Source organism: Gadus macrocephalus, chromosome 9 (assembly GCF_031168955.1).
Source record: "Gadus macrocephalus chromosome 9, ASM3116895v1".
NCBI classification, from domain to species: domain Eukaryota; kingdom Metazoa; phylum Chordata; class Actinopteri; order Gadiformes; family Gadidae; genus Gadus; species Gadus macrocephalus.
The window spans coordinates 12,999,142-13,017,070 of NC_082390.1; positions in this window are offsets into that span (position 1 = coordinate 12,999,142).

Genomic DNA, 17,929 nt, shown 5'->3' on the forward strand with positions numbered 1-17,929 from the left:
CTATATTGTTTGTGTTTCCAGACATTAACGATTCTCCAAAAAAAAGTCCTGAAGTCTCAGTTCTGTCTCTATTTTTAAACACTGATTTATGAGCACAACCCCTCTCCCACCCACCACCCCATAAAAAACAGGGGAAACAAACTGATTTATTACTACATTGATCCTGCGATCGTAATTGGCTGAATTTCAAGAACCCGGTCCTGCATTGTACACAGACGCTCCCATAATGATGGCCGATTTTTCGCCACAAGTATCGGCTGTGTTAAATACGTCACATTTTAATGTTGCTGCTTTCCTCCACAATCCGTCACCTTCTGCCCCCTCAAAGCGTCCACTAAAAAAAACGTAGTCGCTGTGTGCAAGAGATGATTCCCGTTGTCGGTTCTCTTCTCCCTTTCAGAGCACCAGATTTATCCCGGCAGCATGCACAATTGAGATTTTCCTCATTTAAATGCAACGCTAAGTCTTTTTGAAGTGCCAGCATTTTTTTTTTTTTTGCTCAGCTGGATGCAAATGAAACAAAAGCAGATGCTTGGGCGGCCGGTTCAGACGGCCCCATGTGTTTGTGGTGTGAGAGAGAGCAACGCACGGAGCGTGTAACGCGGTAGGGCGGCGCTTCGGAGTGTTCACTTCTGACGCACAATGGCCGTAAAGTGTGTGACAGCTCCTAAAAGGATTGTTAGCAGGATAATAACACAGGGAGGAATGGGCCAGAGGAGGGAATTAATCTCCTCAGGCTTTAAAGCTGCTCTGCCAAGAGAGAAGGGAAAAAGTTCTGACTTTGGATTTGAGGATAGGCACCGGGTTTGCGGAGGGGAACTAATCAACGATCAGATTGTATCTGCTGAGGCCCGTGGAGGCCGGGAGTTACCGAGCCATATGGCCTCGTGACTTGCTGGGGTCTTTTCACACCAGATAACGAGTACGGGAGGAAGGGAAGATTTCGGTTTCAAACTTTCCTTCATTTTTTTTTTACAGCCAACTCATCAATGACAAAATCAGATCACTACCCTCTTAACATTTTGTCCTGATATTTCCCCGGCGAGGGGCACGCGCATCTCGCCTCTCGCTTGTTTGTGCGTCGCTCGCAGCCGTGCGTCTGCGGTAATGGTAGCGATGATTTTACAAGGCTCCATCTAATTAGCTCGTTACACAGAGAGTAATCAGAGCCAAGGAAGATAATTACAGACCATCAGCTTTAGAATAGTAATGAAGAATGAACGCACTTGTGTGCGAGCTTTATCCTGCATATGGCTGCGTATGTGTGTTTGGGTGTTTGGTGTGTGTATGTGTTTGTTTATCTGTGTGTGCTTGTGTGTGTGTGTATGTGTGTGTTTGTTTGTTTGTTTGTCTGTGTGTGTGTGTGTGTATGTGTGTGTTTGTTTGTTTGTTTGTCTCTGTGTGTGTGTGTGTGTGTGTGTGTGTGTGTGTGTGTGTGTGCGTTTGTGTGTGTGTGTGTGTGTATGTGTGTGTTTGTTTGTTTGTCTCTGTGTGTGTGTGTGTGTGTGTGTGTGCGCGTTTGTGTGTGTGTGTGTGTTGTTGATTTCTTATGTGTGTGTTATCTTTGCGTGAGTGTGTGTGTGTTGTGGATTTGTTGCATGTGTGTGTGTCTGAGTGTGACCCTGGTTGTTTTTTTATGTGCGTGTGTGTCTGTCTGTGTTTGTTTTTGTGTGTGACGTTTGTGTGTGTTATGGCGTCACAAAAACGATCTCACACACACACAGTTTCTGTTCTTTCTATGCTGTCTTGATCTTGGGAGTAGAACAATGTAACAGGCTGATAACGCTGCACAGGGGAACATGCCTCCTCTGATGAAGCAATGAGGGATGATCAAATAACCTCACGCACACACACACACACACACACACACACACACACACACACACACACGCACACACACACACACACACACACACACACACACACACACACACACACACACACACACACACACACTTTCATTGCATTGTGTAGCAAAAAAAAGATATATTAAAAAGATGGTGTGCGTTTCTTCCGTACGTGTGAGTGTAGACTAGATATGCTGGCGCGTTCACTCCAAGCCCTGAACTGCTGCATGACTCATATTATACTGGATCATAGAGAACCGCAAGAGAACACTTCACGGTGCGGGGCAAAACCCCATCTCTGTACGTGTGTGTGTGTGGGTGTGGGTGTATGTATGTGTGTGTAAGCTGGTTTGTGTGCGCAGGTGTGTATAAGTGGTTGTGTGTATTTGTGTGTGTGTGTATGTGCGTGCGTGCATGGCATGTGTGTGTGTGTATGTTTGTGTGTGTGCGCGGGCATGGGTTTGCATGTTTGTGTGTGTATATGAGTGTGTCTATGGTTCATGCGCTCACAGACCCTGAAGGCCTTTGTGTGGATGATTCCTTTAGTTAACCGTGTCCTTGGGTGCTTGCTGTATAAAGCGGCTATAAGTGGCTTGTGGAAATATATATATATATAAAAGTTCTCCTCGATTGCTGCTGAGGGTGTGTGTGCGTGAGAGGTGAGAGTGAGAGTGAGAGTGAGAGAGAGATAGAGAGAGAGAGATGAAGCCAAAGAGCAAAACAGGTCTATAAACAGATAGCCAATACAACAACATCAACAAATATTATCTAATGTAAATAAAATATACTAAGAAGTATATTTACAAGCCTGCTCCAACACAGGAGATTAGATCGTTACACAAGCATCTAGATAGAAAACATCATTATTATCAGTATTCTGGGATGGATCTCCCTGAATATCCATCAGAGTTCAATCAGAGGTGATCAGAGGAATATCTCACCATGGTAGGAAATGAAAACAAACTTTGTTTCTGCAAGCAAAAGTATCGATGACCCAGGTGAGACCGCGGGTTTTTATCGATTGCTTCTTTTGGGGGAGTTCGGGGGGGGGGGGAAGTGAACAGTCTAGTGCAAGTGGGGAGCCAAAGGAAACATGAAGGCAACAGCAGCAGCTGTGGGGAGGCTTTATCCTAAGCTGCACCTCTCTGCCTGCCTCCCCCAGATGCAGAGTGTGGGGCAGGGGAGGGGCAGGAGATCAGCACGCTCCGAGCACTGGGGGACAGGAATTTATTAACTCTGGGATCCCAGCTCTGCACAATCAGACTCTGCACAACAACACACAGGTGCACGCAAACGAACACACGCACACACACACACACACACACACATAGACACACACTCTTCTGACACACAGTTAGACTCTGAACACCGAAACACATACATACGCACTCCTGACATACTAATAGGTTCTAAACTCCAAAACACACACCAACACACACACACACACCACAGCCCTGACACACTAATATGCTCTAAACCCCAAAACACACACACACACACACACCTACACACACACAGAGACACAATCTCTCCTGACACACTAATATGCTCTAAACCCCAAAACACACACACACTTGCCTACACATACACAGACATACACTCTCCTGAACGACAGTTAGGCTCATACACCCAAACACCAGCAACCTACACACACAAACACGCACACACACACACACACACACACACACACACACACACACACACACACACACACACACACACACACACACACACACACACACACACACACACACACACACACACACACACACACACACACACACTCCTGACTCAGTTAGGTCCAATCACACATCCCACTAAGGACACACAGTTGGGAGTGTATCCGAGCATGCCTTCAAGAAACAGGTCATCAGAACCACATTGAGAGGTGGTCAAGATCGATGCGACCAGATTTTTAGTGTGGTGGCATGCTGTCATTGGTGGCGACACATGTTGTTGTCATGGAAACTGTAATGGCGGTCCGTTACAGCACAAAACACTTTGTCATATTTATTGTCCAAGAGCCCACAGAAATGTATTCGGGTGTCATTTTGAGTCATCAATTCAGTTTTTATCTATTTTATCTAAAAAATGTATAACCTTTAACTTTATACGGTCTGAATATAAATATTGTCTAAAATCTGAATTTTCATATTCAATGAAACTGTATATGTTTTTGCTGTGAAACTGTTTGTGTGGTATCAAAGCCACAAGTAAATGTGGGGAATATATATATACAATACACTTTCGGGAACAAACTGTTTCTTTTATATCTGCTGTGGCTGTGGCTAAAAAATATATACATGTATTTATCAACTGCAGATGGATTCATGTCAACCAAATTGCAAAACTATACTTATATCAGAGGCTGTGTGGGAGTATTGGTATATGTTTGTAGAATTCAATTAAATTAAAAATGACTTAATGTCATGAGAGCCTCATGGCTCTCATGACATAAACAATGAATGCTAATGTACTCTGCCACAGACTCGCAGTAACAGAGCAACAGTTTTATCCCACTTCCTTTGCATATTAAGTGGGGATTGGAGAGACACCGGCTGATGTGACTGCACTTAGTCCCAGACACCGACTGGATTTCTTTGGGCAAAAGTCACAAGGTGTTAATCAGGTCTGAAACACATCAAGCATTAATGCAACACAATCTCACTTTCTATCGTGATGACACACACATGCTCGCATACACACACACACACACATGCTCGCATACACACACACACACACACATGCTCACATACACACACACACACACACACACACACACACACACACACACACACACACACACACACACACACACACACACACACACACACACACACACACACACACAAAAGGTGTACCAAACACTATTAACGAATACAGAACCAATATGGATGGGAGTGTAAAATATCTAATCCCTCTGTTGTATATTAGATAGAAATAGATATAAGATATTAGTATTAACATTGGTACTTCCACTAATTTATAACAAGATATAAAGTTGTGTAATCCTCTTTTTTTCTCTTAAAATTAGCAATTCGATAAAGTTCATCGCTAAAAAATTGCCTAGACATTTAAGTATTCAATCCTGATAGATACTGACTTCACTAATGTTATCAATAAAATCCAATCCTTTATCTGATACATTCTACAAATAGAAATGCTGGCTAGCCCATATCAATTTCGAATTTTACAACTGCGTCATGTAGGGGGCGTGTCTCATCTTACTATTGACACTCCCAAAATGGCCACCCACTCAGAGTGACGTCACAGCCGAAGATAATATGTCAGTCAGTTCACGTCACGTGGCTACCCTGCCCGTTGGAGTGGACAAGGTTATAATAATAATGTATATAATTGTCTTATCTGAAGTCCGCGACTTACGAACTGGGAGCAGTTTGACCGCATACATTGTGACTTTAACAGATGTGTCCTTCGTTAGGCGAGCATTTTGCCTTGATTAAAAACAAAGAGGTCTCCTGGCCCAGTTGTAGCAGAACAGCTCATGTTTGTATGCCTCTGCTGATTCCAGATACAAATGACACACTTTCAGGCTGTGATCTTGTGTTTACATTTTTTTCTTCCCCCTGCTACATATTATTGGTCGTAAAAAAAAGAAGATAAAACAGTGTCCTTGCTTTAGGAAGCTAGCGGAACGGGGCGTTGTGCAGGCACATCAGCGGGGACGCGATCGCGCCTTTAATTCCATCCACAGGAAACAGTTTCATGCTCACACGTTCTAATGATGCAGAAAATGAAAAAGAAAGACTCCTCTCGGTCTCGCTTCACGCCTTATCACGCCTGGTTGTTAAAGACACAGAGTATGTCCACACTCATAGTCATACAATACAGATAGGACTTGGTTTTACAGATATATATGATTATATATAGATCAAGATATATTAATATGGATATTTATATCTATATAGATAAAGATACATACATGTAATAATAATAAATACAATTTATATAGCGCTTAATATGGTACTCTAAGACGCTTAAGACGCATATGTATATCTCAACAGCTAGCCCTAACCCTATCTAATAATACATAGGCCCTACATATATGATATATGATCACTTATTGGAGTAAGGTTCAGAGTGTAATCCTCCCATGTAGCCCACACACTTTCGAAAAAAATAAATAATGAGATTGTGCTTTGCTTCATTTATTTTGTGGGAAAAAATTGCTGCACGTGAAAAAAATAGAGTTGATGAGTGTTAGTGAAGAACCACTTGCAAGTCTTGAGGCACAACAGATTATTATCAATATTTGATTGATGTCTGTTCACAGTATCACGTAGGGTACATGATTCCATGTCCTCCTCTGCTTTCTGCTCAGCCTAACAGCATGCCCAACAGCATGATCAGCCTGGCTTGCTTTTAACACGGCCATATGATCAAACAACACTGAAATGTAGAATTGGAAAACAAAAATTATACTGTAACTTAAAACCCACAAGCCATGGGTTTAATAAATGATCAAGGATTTCTCTAATCATTTTCTGATAAAGTAATCCCTCAAAATCAGTTTAATGCCTTTGTGAATACGGAGGATGCTTCATCACAATAGGGTCAACCATGGTTCACGAGGAAGCTCTCCTGGGCAGGCAGCTCTGAAGTAGGCACTGAAGCACTTACCCAAATTTATCATAACCCAAGTCTTGATTGAAGGCAGCCTTGCTTTAAGGCAGCCGGGAGAGCGTTCTCCGTCGGAAGGAAGTGTGTAATCAAATGAAAATGAAAGCGAAGAAGTTTTCTACAGGAGGATATAACACACCGGCCTCTGCCACCTCGACCCCAAAAACAGACAGAAACAGAGAACTGTCGGTCGTGATGGAGGAGCCTATACGCCAGAGTAGACCGTAGTTCGTGGATTACGTAGGGCAAATTCTCTCCATTCCGGCGGACGTCATTTATCTTTTCTAATCGAGTCCTTGCGTTGGGGTAGTTTGGCAACGGTGCAGACGATTTAGCAGTGGAATGAAAACAACATTCGCACTGTATGTATTATTAAGTATGGCTCCATTACGAGGATGCCATGTTGACACACACATATTGATCGAGAGCGGAAAAAGGGGTGAGTTAGGTGACTTCCTCTGTTGACGGGCCCTCACCCTGTTCTGTTAGTCTGCTCTTCTCCACACTCACAGCCTGAATCCTGAGGGACACGTAGCAGATGAACAGTGTGAAAGGGCAGAAATTCAGGCTATACTCTCAGCCTTCAGGCCCTTTAATAAGACCTGTTGACAAAGATTAGCATTCTGCCGGTGAGTATCTTTGAGGCTTGAGGATGTTGACGCTTCCAAACTCTTATAGACACATCGACGGGATGTTTGATGTTCGCCCCCCCCCCCCCCCCCCCCATCCCCGCTCACTTTCGTTATTCTCCAAAGCCTCCATAAACAAGACCACATTTATTTCTTTGAATGCAGCAGCTAAATATGAATTTTGACAACTCCAGACGGAGGTCTTAGGGAGGAGAATGTATATCCTCTCCCCACACACCCCGTCTTTCATGGCTGCGGCGGGTTATTCGCGTTACATAGAAGGGAGTTGGCAAGCGCAATGGTTAATGACTTTTTTTCTCATTAGTTTTACGGCCCCGGTCACGGGCAGTCGCACACTGGACGGGGAAAATATAACTCTGCAGAAGCGGTCGCCCGATGCATGACTGTTTTTTTCTTTTGTCTTCCACCCCCAAGCTATCCTAAACCTCCACCAGTGGAAAAAATAAAGTAGAAGGGGATAATGAAGAACGTGGAACAGGATGTGATTGCATGACTCACAATTACGTGCCGGGCGCAAGCCTATCCGTGCCATCATCCAATCTGCAACGGCGTGCGGGGAAATAGCCTCGGTCCAAGAGGACCCTCACACAAACAGCACAGCATTCCCCCACTCACCGGCGAATAGATTTCCTCCCACAGCAGAAACATATTTTCACTGTCATTAATACAGAGAGCAGCCCACACCAGGCAATGAGGCAAAATGGCCAGAGAAGCATGTGCTGCAACCAACAACAGGTGTATGGTATGCTGCCATCGTGTGCTGTCTGTGTGTTTAGGATGAACAGCAGGGACAAAGAGTGGCGATCTATATGTGTGTGTTTGTGTGTGTGCATGTGTGTTGGTGTGTGTGTGTGTGTGTGTAAGGTAGAGTTTCCCTGTATTGTATGCTGTGGTGACAAGATACAGATGTGAAAAATAGACCGCTATCGCTGGGCCTACAGCTGTTATGATCTGGATTAGTTTCTCTTTTTTGAGTCATGGAGGATTTATATCTTATGTATATTGTGCATGTGTGCCCATTTTGTATTAATGTTTATATTTGTGGCTGTACGACACACACAAACGCACACACACTCACATGCACACACATACACACACACACACACACACACACACACACACACACACACAAACACACACACACTCACACTAAAACACGCTCTCTCTCAAACAGTGTTTGTGTATAAGTGTGCTTTTACGTGTATGAAAGCATGGATTCATCACCTCATACATAACATAAGAAAAGGATGAGTGGGAGGGATATACAGTGCTGGGGGGGGTGCATGTGTGTGTGTGTGTGTGTGTGAGGGGGGGGGGGGGGGGGGTGGGGGTTCTTGGCTAGTGTTATATTTGTGTACTCTTGCTTGTTTGCCTTTGTTTGTGGTGTTGCTGTTTATGTAAGCATTGTGCTAGATACATACACACACACACACCCATACACACAGACACTCTCTGGAGCTCAGTAACCTGCTTTTCAAGGTTGAGTGGCGGAAGGGAGAACGAGCTCGAAGAAGACGAGTCAGGAACGTTGTTTGAGGAAAAACATATTCCCAGAAGACCCCGCAAATTGGCTTGAGGAGCAAAGCGAATTAAAGAGGAAGGGAAAAGATTTAATCCAGGCTATGCTGTTTTCCTCCTCATTACAGTTTCAAAGTCCCCCCCCCCACCTTCTCTCTCTCTCTCAACAGGAATGGCTCCTGTTCATTTCAGGGGCTTTCATTCGGTCATTAGTCTCCATCAGCGGCCTTCTCCTGGAGTTGTCTGTGTCTGTCTGTCTGTCTGTCTGTCTCTCTGTCTCTCTGTCTCTCTCTGCAAAGATGTACCAAGCTGAAGGAGCATCGACATCATCTCTTTATATGGTGTGTGTGCGTGTGAGAGTTTTGTGTGTGTGTGTGTGTATAGTAAGGTAGTATGGGCCCAACGATGCAGTGTAAATGGAGAGTAATGGACCGAGTGGTTCCCAAGCAGCTGTGTGGCCTCCCTGGATATCTCACCAGGAGAGAGAAGAGCGAGAGAGAGGAAAACTGAACCTGGATCTCTCCCCCAGAGAGAGAAAAATATCTCACCTAGAAAGAAAGGGGAGGGAGAGAGAAAGTAATATTATCACTGGATCTCTCACCAAGTGAGAGAGGGAGGAGAGAGAGTTCTCACCTTGAGAGAAAGATAGATAGAGAGAGAGAGAGAGAGAGAGAGAGAGAGAGAGAGAGAGAGAGAGAGAGAGAGAGAGAGAGAGAGAGAGAGAGAGAGAGAGAGAGAGAGAGAGAGAGAGAGAGAGAGAGAGATGGGGCGAAAGAGAGAAAGAGAACAGGTAAGTGAGAGAGAAAGAGTGAGAGATGGGTTGAGAGAGAAAGATATTGAGAGAAAGAGTAAGAGAGAGAGAGAAAGAAATCGAGAAAAAGAGTAAGAGGGTCTTTCACCCAGAGAGAGAGAGAGAGAGAGAGAGAGAGAGAGAGAGAGAGAGAGAGAGAGAGAGAGAGAGAGAGAACACTGACCACAGCATCAACAGCCCAGCCACCCCACAGCCACTCTGAGCTCTGATTAAACTCTGCGGGTGTGTGTGTGTGTGTGTGTGTGTGTGTGTGTGTGTGTGTGTGTGTGTTGTGTGTGTGTGTGTGTGTGTGTGTGTGTGTGTGTGTGTGTGTGTGTGTGTGTGTGTGTACGGTGAAATTTAAATGGTTTATTCAGTGAGTTCCCCCTCCTTTCCTCCAGCACTGGAAGTAACAGTAAGTATCATCTCTGCCCAGCACCTACAGTCACAGCAAACGACAGAAGCCCTGCCACTGTCAGCATGGCCTCTCCGGAAGCTGGTAGCCCCACATCTTCTTCACTGGTGTGTGAAATTATTTTAGCTCTCTGCTCATTATGGGATTTTAAAATGCATTATAGTTAGGGCTTTATAGTGTGCACGACATTAATTCAATTTGCCCAATTCACACTTTCTTATTATCATGGCACTCAGACCCACACACACACACACACACACACCACACACACACACAACACACACACACACACACACACACACACACACAGCTGCAGAGCCCAGCTTCTCAGCCTTATCACCAGAAGACATAGACTATACCAGCCAATCCAATCAAGTCACAGACCCCTCCATCCACCCATCTATCTTTACCCTCTCTCTCTCTCTGACTATGTCTCTCTTGCTCTCCCTAGGAAGAACTTGAGGCTTCCTCTGGCGACCTCCATTCCTCTCCGCTTCCTCTCTCTCGCTCCCTATTTCGTGTGAGCTGGTGATTGATGGAGGTTGTTCATGTGAGCCCTTTTGATCTTCCCTCCCACACACACACACACACACACACACACACACACACACACACACACACACACACACACACACACACACACACACACACACACACACACACACACACACACACACACACACACACACACACAGATGCATCATGTGTCTCCCCTTATATACACAAATGTACCAACACCACATGCACACTGAACAGACTAAATATGGAAAACATTGATTTGCAGGGAGCACGCGGAATCAAACAAACTCACACACAAATGCCCAGGGCAATGCCCAGATGCCTACTAGGACTAACAGGAACACACGCCATAGTGCATAACTAAGGATACTATACCGTTGAACAGCCTGGTACTCGTCTGTGTGTGTGTGTGTGTGTGTGTGTGTGTGTGTGTGTGTGTGTGTGTGTGTGTGTGTGTGTGTGTGTGTGTGTGTGTGTGTGTGTGTGTGTGTGTGTGTGACAGTGGCAGTAGTGATGGTTGAATCTGAGTCAATCGGATTCAAAGAACCGAATCCTTACATTCACCCATGAGTCACGAGTCCGTGGTCTAAATTAACCCAAATCTTTCGGTTCTGCTGCTACGGACGACATTATTAAAACGATGCACGAATGTCATCAAACTGTAGGTCTATAACAACATTAACACATCCGTTTTTCATCTGCATAGTAACTTAGATTAAGCATAGGGACCCGGAGCTGCCAGCTGCGTGGTTGAATAAGAACTTCCTGTAGACAGAGCTGTACACAGATCCAGATCCATAGACTGAGCGAATTCATGGGTCGGATTCGTATCCGGTTGAGTGAAAGACTAACTCAAAGGATTCAGATGAAATGGGTCTGACTCGTATCCGGCTGGGTGAAAGACTAACTCAAAGGACTCAGTTGAAATGGGTCGGAGTCGTATCTGTTGAGTGAAAGACTAACTCAAATTACTCATATTGAATGGGTCGGACCTCATATCCTGTTGAGTGAAAGACCAACTCAACGGACTCATACTAAATGGGTCGGCTCGTACTGAATGTAAATCGTTAAACTCTTTTGTTACAAAGGCATTATTTTACGAGAGATTGTATTCTAAAATGAAAGTGGCTTATTAAAAATAAAGTTGTTTGCTGACTATGTGAACTCTCAGAATATTTCTGTGTTTGACGAGCTTCGAAGAGAAAAAAAATTAATCCATACGTTTTTTTCCTAATTCAGATAGCAGTCACGTTGGCGACATCTCCGATGTTTGCAATGCATCCTTTTTAATATTCAAATATGTTCCATAATGTTCGGCCTCTGCGCTGAGAAAGTCCTTCTTGCGTATTTCCCCTGGATATCCTCAAAACTGCATTACAGTGGTTTGCTGTGAGCATGCGCATTAGGCACTAGGGAGTGGGCTGCTGGGCTCATTCAGCGACAAAAATTTCAACTGATTCAGATACAAAGGACTCAAAAGATTCTGATCTTTTTAGTGATTCACTCAAAGGACTATGAATCTTCTAAGTGAATCGAAATTCCCATCACTAAGTGGCAGTAGGTAGCGCAGAGGGGCTGTAATTCCATCTCCAATCGATGTTTTCCCCATGCATGAATGAGTCGATACAGTATGGTATAGCACCTGTCTCTGAATGAAGGCCAACAGGCAAACGTGCAGTGACTTAATAGTACATGCCGGCGCACACAGATACACACCCAAACACACTAACATACACGCAAGACGATACAAACACATGGGTAACACTTTCCGTTAACGGAACATTAAATAAGCATTCATTAACATTCATTATTGAGGCAATTAGCTTAACTTAAGTAAACCTAGAGTTAATTAACAGTAAAAGGCATATTTATTTGATGTACTACACAACGTTGGATTATGTTGTGTTGTATCGTGGTGTCGTGGGAGATAGTGTTTTCACCACCATTGTCGGGGGAAAATCGATCTGACGCGACTCAGCAGCAATCATGTTCATGGATGAGGTAAGGTATGAAAGTTGCATTCACGTTACGTTTAATTAAGTTCATTCACGTAAGGTAATTTCATTGGAATGAAATAGCCGCAACTAACGTTGGTTGAAGTAGCGTTAACTTTCTACGTTTAGAGGAGTCAATTGCCCATACACCTATAGATAACGTTATATGGACAATTCAATCGTGGGCTAACTTTAGGCCTGCGCTATTATCCTTGTTCAAAACAATCATACCAAAAATTTCTCTTTCAGCTTGTTGAACGTAATAAGGTTAATAGTGTAACACATTGTTGTAAGCTAGATTGATATTCAAGTTTCATATCACAAAAGTTGAATAGCACAAAGTTTGAAATGAAACAGCTGATCATGTCCTCTGTATCTTAAGACTTTTGTAAGTGCCTCTGTTGACATGTGAATACTGTACGGGCAGGAAGGCTGACAGCTCCCCCTTGGATGAATCAATGTCAACTGTTGATGGGACCTGGAGTCCCCCTCATAGCATAGTGAGACCCATCACAGGGGAAAACAAGGAAAGGGACAGGAAGAGCAAGCGGTGCGGCAAGAGGAAGACCGATGGGTCGAGGAAGAGGGACGGCATAAGCAGGCGGCCAGAGAGAGCAGGATACGTGAGCAATACCGCGACTCAAATGGCCAGCACACTTGGCCCATGGTAGCAGTGTTCTGATTACTGTTTAGCAACAACTCTTGTTATCTTCTCCAGAAATATGTTCCTTATTATAGAGGTGAAGGGTAAGTAATTATTTTTGTTCATTTTTTAATTATTGTTGTTATAATATATATATTATATGGTTCCATAAAGCCTTCTTTATGAGGAATTGCATTTATTAAATAATTGTAAGAACATGAGTCATTAAATAAAGAAGCATTTTTTTATTCACAGTAGAAGACATTTTATTCGTATTTGTAAGAAAAACAAATTTTGTTATCAAGTAAAATGTATGCTTTGCAATGAATGGAATAACATTTAACGGCATTGGTCTGTGATTGCAAACGGGCCTAAAATAAGAGGTGGGTGGATAGTGTGTCCTTATAAATGAAAAATGAACAAATACATAAAAGTGCAAAAAACTTGTTCAGGTGACCGTTGATATTGGAACACGGGTTGGAAGAACATAGCCTGGTCCTACCAGACTCTCGTACTTCATTTCATTTGCACTGAGAGTCTGGACCCACTCAATTGAAACTGAAAATTAGGGAATGATTTTGCGCCCCAAGGGGCGGCTCGGCGAAAGGAGGAGGCGTGTTCTGGCACAAACGTTCCCTGGCGCTATTTTGCCATTTCAGAAACCACTTGCGCCACAAACCAGGGAAATACCTGGTTTAAAGTCATTGGGGTGTTGTTCATATGCTATTTTAAGGGCGCATGCATAATGTTGCTTGTGCACCTCGCGCATACACTTTGCTTCTCTCATCTACCTAGCCACACTTTCTTTATTTCACAATTATTTGGGAAAGAACAGCTGATACAGCGGTAATAAGTAGCACTTTTAAATCAATGCATCTGCAAACACCGTACAGCAAACACATATTTTCTTGACACAGACATCGTGTACATGGCCATAACTTTTAGGATCGATGAGTATTTGATCGTGAGAAAACATTGTTTTACCGCGAGTGAGTGAAAAAGAATGAATGAGTGTGTTACACATACACACACGCGCGTGCAGGCGCGCGCGTGTGCGTCCATCTGTTTAAACACACGCAAACTAAACACGTAGGCCTAACACATAATACAGTCCATGGCAATGTATATTAACAGGGGGACACATGCATATATAGGAACACAAGTCGATAACGATGATGCATACAATACTGATAAGAAACGATGTTTATAATGTATTGCGTATATCATTAACTATCATTAAATAGAACCCCATTAAATAGGACTCAGTATTTGAAGTTGTTGAAGAAAACCTTATTCCATGTGTGAATTAGGCCATATTATTTGTCCATAAACTGAGCCATTTGAAGTTTGAAATCCATGTGCATCTGTCTCATCGAGACTGCAGACGCGCTGTCAAAATATCAACCCGTCAGATTAAAATGCGCTCATGGCTCTTAAAGGGGATGGGAGCTGGCACTCTCATTGGTTTATTGCACGTTACGCCCAAACCACACCTACGGGTAATTAGGCTACTTCAGACCAACCCTTTTTAGATTTGCGCCGGGCGCAGGAGTCATTTTTCGCGCCGGTAAACTAGCGACATCGCCATAGAACCGCCCACAAAGCTACTTGCGCTTGGCGCTTCTCACTTGCGTTTCAGACCGTTAAAATAGGGCCCATAGTCCTCATCAGCTACTACTATAATCACCATTTGTTGGATGTTAAAGGACTTTAGGGTATAGGCATGTGTTCAGTCAAAGTCCAATTTATTTGTATAGCACAGACACAGTGGTTATTCAAAGTGCTTAAAACAACCAACACCACATAACCTTTAAATAATACAGTTTAGCGTCACCTTTCATGAACCAGTGATTCACTTTCTGACATTGAAAGGTTCCAGGCTCCAGAAAACAGTGGAGAAGTGACACTCTGATAATTTAGTATTCCTTACCTATCTGATGGTGAGTCACTGGATGGTGCTTCGGTGGAGGCTGCTAGGCAGAAAGGACTTGAAGAGGCTTTCGAGGTCTCTTGCTAGGGGTTGACGTGGATGCTTCGTATCTGTTTAATGTGAAGTAAAAAATGATGTAGGTAATGTAGCATGTGCCATGAACAGATAAGACATTGATGCGAAATAGCAGTGAGCCTGAGCTCACTATATCCTTACACCAGACACAGACACTGAACATAGTCATGTGTTTATGAATATTGTAATGTTACATCGCTACAATATCAATCCCAGATTGGCTTCGGTAAGTAGTTGTGGTAACCCTTCCTTTTACAAAACACCATCAGTCACATTTAAAGTTTTTGCTTCATTTTATCATCAACAGTGGTTTGGGGTTTTATAACTAAAATTAAAGTGCTTAACTACTGGTGATCGACGTTGCAGAACATATATGGTACAAGTTTGTGTTGATTGGATAATTTGTGGTTATATTACAAATTATATGGTAAGAGCCTGGTAATACCATGGAAACAAACAAGACTTTCTTTTACAGTATAGTTTCAGCTTATTTACTGGGTAAATTGTCATGTTTTACTTAGTAACGTTGCAGAACATACATGGTACAAGTTCCAGTTAACTGCATGGACAATGGAAGGATCTAATACAAAAAAACAGCGGCTTCGTACTCAGTATTTAAGAAAATGTACCATGACACTAGAGGAAAACTGTTCCTGCGGAGGTTGTTTCCAGGTAAGTAATAGTGTCGTTTTTGATTCAAATAATAACAATGACCTGTTTGTTTCATTGATACACAAGTTTTAAGGTTACAATGTTAAAATGCATACCAAACAAGCTCATTCCCAATCCGATTATACATATTTACAAAAATAAGTTGGATCCCGTTAAACATTAGTGAGGTGAAACTCTTGACAAAATGTCTCTGAGGCATGATACAAATACATTATGAGTTCTTATTCATAAAAAGTACCATACAGTAAGATCGACTGCATTGTGCTATCATCAAAATATTGTCGCACTATCGACCTTGATGATAGTTTACGTTTTCCAACAGTATCAAAATAACATGCTGCATGCTATGATTACAGTTGTTAGTACTATTCTTCCGGTAAGGTGAGCCAAATGGTGCTTACCTGTCTAGTAGAGCACATGCTGTGAGATCACCGTCTCTCTGTAGTCCTAGCTCGTCGCCAAGCTCTTCATCTCGGGAATGCCGGGCCAATATTTACCCTCTTAACCTCTCCTCTTGTCAGATAATCTTCCTGGGTGGATTGATTCACCCGTAGGTCTGTGCTTTGCAGGGACAGCTACAGCAACCGAAGTCGCAGCAAACTGGACTTAATAATCGGGATCCATCGCGGGTTGGGCATAAAAACAATAGAATGAAAAAACAACAGTGGATAGCTATCTAAAGGTTAGGGTTAACCCTCAACCTTGCAAATTAATGTATACCTGAACACCATTACCTTAGTTAACGTGAACACCATTAGTAAATGATTAGTAGACCATAAGTTAACTCTTTATTAACTGTTTTAAACTCCTTTTTGTGAATACTTATTACCGCATTAACTCATGTTACTAGTTAATGTTGGTAACATCTTTAAATAATGGTTTCTTAATGTATCCGTCTCATAGTGTTGCTAGCAGACTATGTAGTGCCCTAGCATTGTCACATGCATCACACACTGTAAGGAAGGATGTGGTCAAAGTCAAAGCAAAGCGAAGTGGAAGGGGGTGTGGGCGGTGGTGGATGGGGGGTGATTATAAAGTCCTCATTTAGACCATCTAATCCAGTGAACAGTCTGTCCTGTGTTCACTGTCATCTCCCTTCGCACATCAGGATCAGCATTAGCAACAAGCTGCAAAGATTAAACAGGATCAATGCTCTTCACCCACACAGCAAGTGAGAGAGAGAGTGAGAGTGAGAGAGAGAGAGGGAGAGAGACGGGGTAACATCATCAAATCCAAGGCGAGAAAATATATACAGCAACATTCATCAATATTTCTCCCTCCATAAGCGACCTCGCTACAACCCCAATAGTCTGTGACTAGATTGCCACAAATATCCGTCCAATAATGCTCAAAATCATGTTTCATCCTATATTTATATAGTCTATAGTTAACAATATGGATGGTTTGCCCTGTTGATTTCATAGTGTTAATAAATGATGATCTGGCGATCCATTTAAATATGAATGCATAGTGCCAGGGGACATTCTTTTTGAAAGGTTGTGAAGCCGTGATTAATCACAAGGAGGTTTTAGGAACATAGCCTCAGTGGGCTGAGTGAGTGGTTGACAGATGCCTTTGGAGAGCGCAGTATGTCAGGGAATCCATCAAAAGCATCTTTATTAAACATATATCAAAGGCCGCAATTTAAAACCGTTCAATCGGCCGCGTTTCCAGAGTTCTAACGGCTCAATGACGACTTCTAACGGAGAGTGACGCTCATCATCAAGTACCTTTATGTCTCTCCCTATATCTTCCTGCAGCCAACCAGACTGCAGACTGCCGCGGCATGGGGGTGTGTGACTCACCCACTAACCTACTGTTTTTGTTTTGATCAGAGCCCCGAGGGATTAGTCGGGGGTGGAGGTGGAGATGGAGAGGTGGGGCGGGAGTGAGCTCCAAGCTCTCAGTTCCAGGTCATGATCCCGTGTTACAGTGGCACGTGTGTGTGTCTCACGGACTTTCCGGGGCCGTGTGAGTCTGGCTCACATGCTAATGACGAGGCACAACATGCGACTGCGGTCGGGCCATATGGTGGGATTAGTTCGAGGGCGCTAAGCACCTAGTGCCGACGTTGGCTCGTCCCTTCGCTGGCTGTTCTTGTACTGAACGCAGCACAGAGGCTGGGCTGTCGGGCGCGCAGGATGCACCACATGAAAAACCTAGATAAAAACCAAATAGACCTAACACATGTTATCCATGACAGAAAATAAGAAAGAAACGCAATATCCTTCAATC